Raw genomic sequence first — 11,233 nt, forward strand, 5'->3', positions numbered from 1 at the left:
TTGCAGCCCTTTCCCTAATTATTCTGGGTATGGGCACTGGAGTTGCACCTAGAAGGAAACTCCCTAAGCTGTAATTGCATTTATGAATGCTCCTAAGTGTGCTCCGTACAGCAGCTTTTCCTTGGTGCTGGGTTGGAGAACATTGCAATTGGTGTTTGTTTTTTTTTCCATTTGTTTGTTTGTTTGTTTTTATCACTGAGGACAAAAGGAGGATCAAGACAGTTCCAGATTTAGCAGGCTCCATCCTTGTGTTTTAAGAATACGACCTTCTGCACTTCCCTTTTCTCCTGCATCAAGCCTGCCCCCCCCCAGGCCTCTCTCGACAAGCCCCTGCAAAGCCTCTGCTGTGATTTCCACCGCGCACACAGCACAGTTAGAGCTGCTGCTGCCTGAGGACTGCAGCTGTAAGGGACAGGGATGTCCCGTACTGCTGGCCCCAGTGATCAGTGTGGGGTCCAGGCCACCTCCAAACGTCACCCAGGCTCCAAGGGACACAGCCCCAGCCGGGAGGTGGCCAAGCGCTCCCTTTTGAGAGCACCCAGGGGCTCCCCAAGCCTTGGAAATGCATGCCCCGGTTGGCTGGGGTCCCCTTGCACTCAGCGGGGCTGGGGTCCGCTCTCACGGATGACTGAAAGCAGAAGGGTCGGAGGGAATACACGCAGCCCCTTCCTTCCAGAGGGGCAGGCAGGGCCTGCCTGCAGATTCAGCCGGCAAAGGGAGCGCGGCAGCGCCTGGGGGCCTGTGCAAAGGTTGCGGGCTGTGCAGCGCGGCTCACGTTTGCCACCCAGCGCCCACGCGAGCCCGGTGCCAGTGCGGGAGCCAGGTGGCTGCGGGTGCGCTGCAGTGGGTTGGGAAGGAGCGGACAGCAAGTGGGAGAGGCACCGCGGGGCGGCATCTCACGTGGACGATCCCTGAGGAAGCCGGGAGGCCCAGGTCACTGCGCACCGTCTCTTGCCGTCACAGCCCTTTCCAAAGGGAGCAGGGTAAAAGCCAGCCAGGCTCCCGGCCCACACGACCAACCCTGAAATGCCTCTCAGGCTAGGGGCGATCTCTGCTGAACCCCCTCCCTCCTCAGTCCTTTTGCCCCTTGCTTGCTGCTCACAGTCTTTTTTCATGCTCTGATCGCATCAAAACTGAAATTGCTCTGAAGCATGTACCAAGCCCGCCCTCATTAGAAATCATTCCTCATGCACAGGTCTACAAAGATATCTGGACGTGCGGGTCTTCGGGGTCCAGGAGCGCATCCTTTTTCTCCCTGCTCTCTTGCTACACGGTACCACTGCTCAGCAAACTGCACTGCATCGTGGACGCTGTGGAAAGCCAGCTGCCTGGCCAGCCCAGCCTCCCGCCCGGAGCCGGTGGCGGATAGAAGGGTTACAGTTGGCCAGGAGCACCTGGACACCAATCTCCTTGTAGTCGTGATGTGTGTCCTTCAGCACGGAGAGACCCACGGTATCTATGAACTGCATCGCCCCACAGTCAATGATTAAGGTGTGCGTATCTACAGAGGGAGGGCAGACATCTGGGGGTGACTTCTCGGCCCTTGTCTTGGCAGGTTTCAGGCAGTCAAACCCGGTGCCAAAAACCTCTTGCCGTTGCCTGTGTCTGCATTTGCCTGGCGCTCCACCCTTTGATGCCTAGCAGCCAGCAGGGTGGGATTTAACCCAGTTTTCTGGTAGAGAACTGTCTTGAAATAATCTTTGTTGGCATAGTAAAGGGACAACTCAAAGCGGAAGATTTTGATGTTGGCAATACTGCTGAGTTGCTTGTAAGCAGCCTGGTCCTTGTAGATCTCAGTGTTGCCAACCTTGCCCAGGAGCGTGGCCCTGGGTCTCTGCGTGCGGAAGATGATGCAGAGCAGAGCAAAGCAGACACCCACGAGGAGCCCGATCTCTGTGGTGATCAGTGTGGAGGCCAGCATGGTTGTCCACCACACCACCGTGTCCAGCTTGCTGAGCTGCCATATGCGAGGGATGTCGCGGAACCTCCTCAGGCCCCCCCGCAGGTTGGCAATGGTGACCACTCCCAGGATGGAGGTCTGCAGCGAGTAGAAGAGCGGCACGATCCACAGCAACACTAGCAGCAGCACCAGGGAGGTGACCAGGCCAGAGACCTGGGTTTGGGTCCCCGTGGACTCCTTCAGCAGAGTCTTGGTCAAGGCCATAGAGCTGGCAAAGCAGTAGAAGAAAGCCGGGATCAGGTTGCACATGCCAATGGCGATCATCTCTTGGTTGGCACAGACGGCGTAGCGGTGCTTTTTGCCAAAGATTTCCACCAGGGAGACAGTCATAGCAAAGCCAGTAATAGCAATGGGCTGGGCATCGACTGCCAGGCTGGAGAACAGCTTCATATCTGGTAGGGTGGGCTTCCTGAAACCAGTGGGGATAGCCCCACAAACGGCCGACTTGTATCGCTCTTGAAAGTTGAAGTAGTAAGATACCAGTAGTAAGATACTACAATGACCAAAAGCAGCTCTATGGGGAAAGGGGCCTTCATCCTGTCCTTATACTGGTCATTGATCTCTTTGACAGGCACTATGATGGCCAAAGCAACGAGGCTGGTGAGCAGGTCACAGATGTTGGTGTTCTGGATGTACCTGAAAAGGTCAAGCCACGTCAGGATGAAGGAGCCCACCCCTTCGTGCTGAGGGATTTTCAGTCCCAGGAGGTACTTCATCTGGGAGGTGATAATGGTGAGGCTGGAGCTGGTCACAAAGCCACTGAGGAGAGGTTCTGACAGGTAGACAGCCACAAAGCCCAGCTGTAAACCCCCCAGCAGGATCTGAAAAGCAAGCCAGCCGTATCACTAGCATCCATGAGAAGGGATAGAAGAGGTGGCCGGCAACTTCTGCCAGTCTGCTTCCACTTCAGCCTCTCCAGCTATCCTGCCTGCTGAGCATTCTGCATGAGACTGAGGCCTCTTTCTTAAGGAGTTAATCTGCGGTATGAAGAACTAAAGAGCTACCTAGAAGACTTGTCTGTGGCTGGAGATGCCATACAAAGAAGCCTACATGATCCTGGTTGCTGTCTCCTTCAAGCAATAAGGGCTCACGGTTAACTCTGAAGGTGCAGGGAGCAGCCACATCCAAACAGCCATTAGCATCTCTCAGTGGCATCAAGCCAGTTCGGCGCAGTGACTTTAGTTGTCCCAGTGGGAGGGCCTGAAGCTGTCCACTGACAGCAAGACCCGGGCAGTAGGGACACTGCACAGCCTTTAATGGAGGCCCTGCTGATGGCGGGGTCCTTGAGGGCTGTTCTTGCCCACCCTAACTTGCTCTGACCTGCCCAGTCGTCAGCTCAGGTAGGACTGGGGTGGTGGGAAGGTGGTTCACGGTTCCCTTTCTTCCCTCGCATCTGATCCTAAGCACGTTTCAAACACATCCAGACACCTGCCCTATCACACGGGGGTAGCAAACCCCCAAATTCAGCTGTGTTTGGGCTTTCCAAATCACTACAGTTGGGTCAAGGGTGCAAGGGTCTAGTTACGTTAGGAAACATTTCTCATGGCTTTTAAGTCTGAAGTGAGACTGGAGCTTAGAGCTGTTAAGTTCAGAAGTTCCTAGCAGGGAAAGGACAGAGAGGAAACAGCACAGCAGTGAACATCTGTACCTGGTAAAGGCCAACCAGAAAGCTCAGAGAAAGGGCCACAGTGATGGCGTAGCAGCTCTTGTCACAGGTGGCTGTCCCGTTCCCGGGGGAGGTGGAATTGCCCACCAGCACAGAGCCAGTGCTGCCGTCGCTGTACCCTGCTAGCTGGAGGTGCCGGTTCACAGACTGCCCGATCATCAGGCAAAGGACTCCGAAGGATCCAATGAAGTTGTGGCGTGAAGTGGCCATGGCCACGTAGATGATATTGCTGAAGAAGTTGGTGTAGATTCCGTAGATGGGATCCTAGCTGGCTAGCAGGGAGTACGAGATGGACTGAGGGATGGCAGCTATCCCCACCAGGAGCCCAGATACGATACCCACAAGTAACTGTGTCCTGACATCGTACCGGGGCAGCCAGTCCAGCACTGAGAACAGCCGACAGGAGAAGGTGAGGATGGTTCGATGATTGCATTTGCAGACCTCTCTGGCTTTCTTCAGGATGAAATCCTTGGTGCTGAAGTCTGTGGGCTCGTTCTACTCTAACCTGATGCGTATAAAATTGTCAGGAGGCTCTTCTGGGGTTAGGGAGCTCAGTACATCTTTGCTCTGTCCTGTCGTCTGGCTCGGTGTGCCTTCCATTGCACCAGGAGAGCTACGGCAGGAGAGCAGGCGTGCCGTGAGGAGTTGCATTCATGTGCATAAAGTGCTTTACTTAGCTCCAGGGCTTGTGCAGATTGCATGGATAAACAAATAAAGGAAAATAACCTCAGACAAATCAAACAGAAAAGAACCTTCCTGCGGTGCCAGTTGATTTGTTTGCTATCAGTTACGGACCTAATTAAGCACAGCCCCGAGACCACAGTTCACATGGCATTGCCACTGGCACAGACGGCCACATCAGACAAATCTACGGCAAGTGCTGTGCTCTTGGCTAACAGGACAGCAGAGTGGCTTAAGATCAGACAATGTTATTTCACTGAACTAAAACTTCTTCAGCAACCCTGCCTTTCCTGATGACGCTTCCACTTAAACAAAACCTATTTTGAAAATGTTAAGGCATTCCAAGTGATGTTTCAGGAATGCAACATGTGGGTAAGGGAAATTATTTGCAAAATATTTTTTCCTTTAACATTTTGACATTTTAAATTACATTGCTGGCTTGCATCAAATAAGCCCATTACAGAGGCTGATATCTGCGGAATGAAAGCATTCAACTTCTTCCATATTACTAAATAAGATATTTACCAGAGCTACTCCAAGTTTTTCAGTCAAAATACAGTTGCAACAAAACACACCTTTTTGTCAAAACTGATCAACACACAAAGAGAAAAATTCTCCTGAGTGTGGACCTAGGCTCTGGAAATTGAACTGGGATAATGAATTGAGGCCATGCCCGTTCTCCTACCCTGCAGGTTCCTTTCACATCCCTGGGCCTGACTGCAGTCTCTTACCTCTGGCTGCAGGAGCCAAGGGACTGGGGGTGTTTTCCTCGGGTCCCCCTCCTGCTGGCAGACCTGTCTCCTCACCTCACCGCACGCACTGAGCAGAGAAAGCACAAGCCAAACAACAGCAAACCTGCTTCCTTTGCCTTCCTTCTGGATCATGTGTTGTTTCTCTTGAGAAAACGGAATTATTCAGCCAAGCAACTGGCCCTTTTATCTTGCTGCAGCTGATGAAGGCAGTGCAGCCGGCCAAACAGAGCTGTGTTTTGAAAACAAATATCGTTCGGGGAGAGTATTTTTGGTGAAAACTTGTCCTGCCCATTAAGAATGATCGACGGGGTTTTGGAGAAGTGCTCCTGCCAGATAACAGCATTGCTGGTATCTGGGGACGTGTTGGCTAAACAAGGGCAACACTGCACAGAAATCTTCCTGTGTGTGCTGTGACACTGCCCCTCCCTGGGGCCCACGTCCTGCTATGCTTCTCTACGCAGATCCTCATCTATTCTGGGCATCCTTTTGCTCACAAAACAATCACACAACAACACTGTTCTTTGCTGGTAGCTTTTCTACCAACGTGCTCCACCACCGCATTCTCACCCCAGGCTCTGCCCCACGCACGCTGCAGCCACGTGCCAGGCTGCTCCCCGAGCGCTCCCACCCCTGCTCTGCCACGCTGCACGCACAGTTTGTGCGTGCCTTCACAAAGGCTTCGTGCACTGCAAGCAGGGGTGTGATGGCATCGTTATTTCTGGGCAGAGAGAGAACGTGGCATGTGGCAAATCTGTGTAACCTGCATTCTGCATGTGCCTTTTAAAGAGCGTGGCAAAGGGACAAGGGATTTTGTGGTGAAGGAACAAGGGATTTTGTGGTGAAGGAACAAGGGATTTTGCTTTGCAGAAGTGCAGGGCTGCACTGCCTTCAGAGGTAAAGGTGAGCAATTGCATTAGTGGCCAGGAAAAAGGCAACGTCTCATGACCCTGAACTAAACCAGCAGCCTTATAAACACAGTTCTTCCCTTGCGATCCGTGCCAACAACCTACATGAGACCTCTCAGCACATATTTCTGCTTGCCAGTCTCATCTCAGTCTCCGCTGACTCTTTTCCATCTTGTTTCCATCTACCTAGCCTCAGACCTTGCTGGATGTGCCGCTGCCCCTGGAGCAGGACAGCAGCGCTGCCTGGCAGGGAGCAGCCTGGTCCCCGTCTCTGCTCCCGGCACTGGCTTTGTTCTGGGCTTGGGGGGGGGGACTGGGGCCCACGGGCTTTAGAGAGATGGTGGGGGGCATGGAGAGATGGCACTTTCACAGGTCTGTGATTTAGATGTTAGGGAGACGCCCTGAGGGAAGAGGAGGGGAAGATCAGCATCCTGAGTTATGTTTATCTCATTAGTGCAAGGCTGTATCTCAGTAATTAGGAGTAAATAAATGAGAAACATCAGTGCTCTCTGGCAGCAGGAAAAAAATGAGAGCATATGCCAGGGGAGACAGCTGCTCAATGTATTTAGCTACTTATACTAATTCTTTTTCTCTGCTATTGCTCCACAGCTCATTTCCCTCTCCCTTCTTTCAGGAGTGGACTATTTCTTTCCTTGGCCTCTTCATTCCTCTTGTCCTTAGAAGATGATCCCTTCATATGCTTTATAATCCTTCCTAGTTACAGCTCATTTTGTATCTTGGCCTGTCTGATATCATCTCCATTTCTTTTTTTTTTTTTTTTGATCTCCTTCCTTAGCAAAGGACCCAGATCTCCACCTTTTGTATGATTCCTTCATCTTCAAATCCAGTCACTGAGGAACTGGCCAGTCTTTTAAGTTGGCTTCTTTGCTGGGATGAAACAAATCTGAGCACAATCCATCCTTTGAATTTCGATCTTATTTCGGAAGCGTTCCTTTCTAATTCTGGATCTCTGATCTTGTCTGTGTCTTCAGCATTACTGTCCTCCAAAGAAATGGGACAAAGCGCGTTTTCCAACCGTGACAATATCTAGGCTACCTTTAACATCAACCCTGCCCTCACTGCATGGCAACTCTTCTCCAAGTTCCATCTTGTTCCATGTATTGGATCTCTTTGGTGTGTTATCATTTCCTTTACCACTTGGCATAAGTTGGTAAGTCTCGATTTACCCATTCTCTTTTGCTTCTCACAGGTATAACTCTCGGTGTGCAGTTCTTTTTCCATCCCTGTCTCTGTGCTTCCTCTGCCATCCTTTGTGAACGTGATTTTTTAATTGTCTGAAGCCTACCCTACATTTTTTCCCTTTCTTGTGTGCAAATTCTCAGTTGATTTTTCATACTTGATTTTAAAAGATTCCATACTTTCCCTGCTATTACATTCTTGAGCTCCTCGTCCCAGCTGGCTTCCCTGTGGGCTTCGGTTCTCTGCACTGATCTCTTTGAAGTGGAAGCTCTTTGTGCGAGGGCAGCTTCTGCTTGGCCCCTCCAGCTAGGGGCACTGAGGAGAGGCCGTTCTGTGTCCTCCCTCCTGGCAGAGAGGATGCAGGAGCATCCTTGCTCACACTGAACACTGCGTACACCTCTGAAATCACTTTTTCTGCAGGAGGTGTGGTATGGGTAGGAGCTGGAAATATTTCACATCTACTCTAGAAAATATGTAACAGACAAGCTTAAAAAAGAAACCCACAGCACTTCATGTGACCTTGAGCTGGCTGAGGCTGCAAAGTCTTCCAAATGCAAGGTCACTATAGCTAAACTTCTGAAATAGTTTGTTTTCAAATGCATATTCCAGGGTTGATCTTTATTGCCACCATAAACTCACCTACCTGTTTAACTCCATTATGGGAAAGGTTGGGTTGAACGGACAGTGAGTATTAACTTGAACCGTGCAAGTGTAGGCAGGACTTTGCCTGCCAGCAACACGGTACCCTGTTTTTAAGACAAGCAGGAAGGACGAAATTCAGAATTGTCATTCATAGCATGGTATGTGAGCAATGTGACATCCATCTACGCAACTCCACTGCAAGCAGCTAGAACCAGAGCAGTGGAAACCCACGCTCCAGGTACAGTAGAGACTGACTTCATTCTTACAGGGGGTGGTGATGTGTTTCTGTCCTGCAGTAAAAAAAATTACATAAAATTGTCCGGGTCCGTGATTGTTACCCACATATCTTGCAATGGGCAAATGTAGCGAGTTCACTTATCTGCTGCTGCATCAGTGCAACCTTTATGGTTAGCAAGGCGAGCTGACATCTTGGTCAATGCGGCAGTTTTCTTTGGAGCAGAGCTAACAGCACTGCACAAGGATTTATTTGCTTTAAGGCTCGTGAATGCACTTAGGACTGTTTGGCTCCTGGAAGCCCTTCAAGCAGCATCCCCAGAGTCTTGGCCCCAGAACTGGACCAGCCTGCCCTAGCACGGGGGGGGGACCCCCCTGCTCTGCAGGGGCTGGGACCACAGCCCACTTCAACAAAACACAGCAAGGGCCAAGAAATGGGGCCAGGTAGCTAAGAGAGGTGCTTTTCTTTCCCTTCAGATTTGGGACCTAACTGTCTTTTCAAATGGCTGCTGGTTCAGTTCCGCATGGAAATGAATTTTCCAGATGTAGTCATTTGCAAAAACATCTTTTTTTTTTAAAAGGAAAAAGGAGACAAACCCTGAACTGGTCGCACTGCTGAGACATGGCGAGTTGCAACAAAAGCAGGGGACAAAAAAGATGAACAGAACCTCTCCTATGGTTTCCTAGAAATAAATTACTCACTTTTTTTTTTTTTTTTGCAAGAGATAAAGCCAGAGAATGTGGAAGCAGTACACTAGGTCATCCCAGAAAATAAAACACTTTTTGCAGCCTCCTGTTATTTTGCAGGGCAGTTTATGATAATGTGCAGGGGTCACAGCAGAGCATGCAAGACAAAGAGAAAAGTTCTCTTCAGAAAATGTGAGGCCAGGAGTGTCACCGACCCGCTGACTGCACTTGTTAATGCAGTCACTCCGCTCTACAGCTTGAGAAGGTCCAAGGAGCCTACAAATAAACAATGATAAAGAGGACTGCTAATGATAATTTGGACTACTGCTCTCTCCCAGCAATTAGGTGTGAAGACAGACAGGCAAGGAATGCTTTTTTTAGTGTATTTTGGAAGATGCAAGACGGAGCATACGTCCTTGGAAAGGGATTCGGTGTAGGGATAGCAGAGCTAAACGGATGCAGAAGAGCATCTTTGGCCACAGAGGTCAAACACCACCTGGCAGCCTATCGAGGACCCCACAGATTGGGTCCCCCCGACATGCCCTGCCCCAGGTCCTTTCCCCAACACGGATGCCCACTCGTAGGACACAGAAAGAGACCAGCACTTCACAGCACATCAGCTAGAGGATTTGGGGAGCGATCCCAGCCTACGTAAGGAGGATGAAAACAAGGCCTTGCTAACTTCACAGCAGGTTGTTGCTGTTTTCCTGCTTTTTCCTGCGTGATAAATGCCCAGTGCTTATGACCCTTTTCCAAATTATCCAGCTAATAACTGAAAATTCTATAATGGCTCTGTAAGCTGATTAAATTGATTAGAGATGTATGCAATGAAATAAAAGCAGGGAGACACATTAGTATTTCATACCGCATTGGCACTTGGCCCAGGTTGCTCGGCATCATTTCAGGCTGGGCCCGTTTGTTTTACCTGCGAGCCCTCGGCGCTCCCGAGGCCGTGCTGGCTGCCACCGGCCCCTTTAGCTGCCGGCCGGCCCACGGGGTCACCCTATTTGAGATGAACCCAACTTTCCCAGCACCGCAGCCGTGCCCCACGGCTCCACAGCAGCCCTGGCGCGGTTCCTGAGCTCCCTGCACCACGGCTGCGGGGAGGGACCCTGCAGAGGTCACATCTCAGTGCCCCAGGAATCAAAGATGCCCCAGCAGGGGGTAAGAAGCACGGAAACTGGAGCACATCTCTAACCACCCACCGTACGATGAGACTGGATCTGCTAGCAGATTTTTAACAGAAGGAGATGTGGCTGGGGAGTCTCCTCTGGCACGGGAGCACGTATGGAGACAATTACGGTTGTCTGCAGGGAAGGCAGAGCCGCACGTGGCACCAGCAAAGGGTGCTCCTGACGGAAGCCCATCGTCTGGGCTCTGCATCAGCAGTGCTCCACTAAAGGCAACGGCTGTCCTGTGCTTTTCAGGAGAGCACAGAGCTCCTGCCGGCATTACCTGAAACTGAACGCTCCTACCACTCTTGGCACCGACGCAGGAACTACAGCAGTGCTCTGAGGTTTCCTAAGGTAAAAGGTGCCCTCAGGTAAAAGCTGGATCAAGAAAATCCTTTGTGTAACACAAGGGCACGCATGCTTACAGTAACAGCCCAGAACTGTTCCCAGAGCTGGTCTGTTTTTGCTCCAACTCTTACTGGCCATGACCTGACCAGGGCATATAACTGCTATGTCAAATAACCCCGAAACACATTGCAGCGATTTATTACAGCCACAAGGGTGGATACCATGTGCTGCAAGCACACGTACCTTACAGCACAGCACCGAACCTGAGCAAAGCTTATGTTTCCTGCAGCTTAGGAATTTGCACCTGGCCCACAGGTGGGTGCTGCTCACCCTGACACAGCATGGGGTTGGCATCGCTTTTCTTCCTGCTGGCCACGTCCCTTCAGGACACAAACAGCAGCCCAGCTGCTCAGAGCACCAAAAACAGGTGAAGCCTGCTGCTGTCCGTGTATCGTCAGCCAGTGCCCTGTTTTACATTGGCAGGAAACTTCCACGTGTGCCACCGCGTACCAAATACACACAAGTCCAGGAGAACGCTATGCTCTAGTTTATGAAATACGTCATTCTCTAGCTTAGGGAATAAGGATGTGCACGCAGCCGTGTGTACACCAGGCTTTACCACAGGGTCTGCTGCATCTAGCGAGAGAAACAGGGATTAGGAGTTCACTGTTCAGATTCCTCTTAAAATTAATAGCTGTGACATCTTCTAAGGCATCAAGCATGTGTCTGACAGCAGGAAAAAAAAAAACATAAATATCTTTTAATGATGGTAAAGAAATCACAAAGATTTTACCACGTTTGATAGAAAATTGCTGTGCTAACATCTTCTACAATGACAATAAGGCACATTAGCATTTTAAAATGACAATTGATAAAGAACTAGCAGACAGAGACAGTGTAAAGGAAAGGCAACAATAAGCAGAGGATATAACCCATCGTTACGTTTTGTTGGTATGACATAACAACTGACAAAATACAACTCTTGT

At 50.5% G+C, this 11,233-nt stretch overlaps 1 pseudogene; it reads right to left on the reverse strand.

Moving 5' to 3' along the window:
- Positions 1 to 335: 335 nt before the first annotated feature.
- On the reverse strand, positions 336 to 4,695 carry LOC121077803 (annotated as a pseudogene).
- Between the last annotated feature and the right edge of the window lie 6,538 nt (positions 4,696 to 11,233).

The sequence above is a fragment of the Cygnus olor genome, chromosome 14, assembly GCF_009769625.2.
Source record: "Cygnus olor isolate bCygOlo1 chromosome 14, bCygOlo1.pri.v2, whole genome shotgun sequence".
NCBI classification, from domain to species: Eukaryota; Metazoa; Chordata; class Aves; order Anseriformes; family Anatidae; genus Cygnus; species Cygnus olor.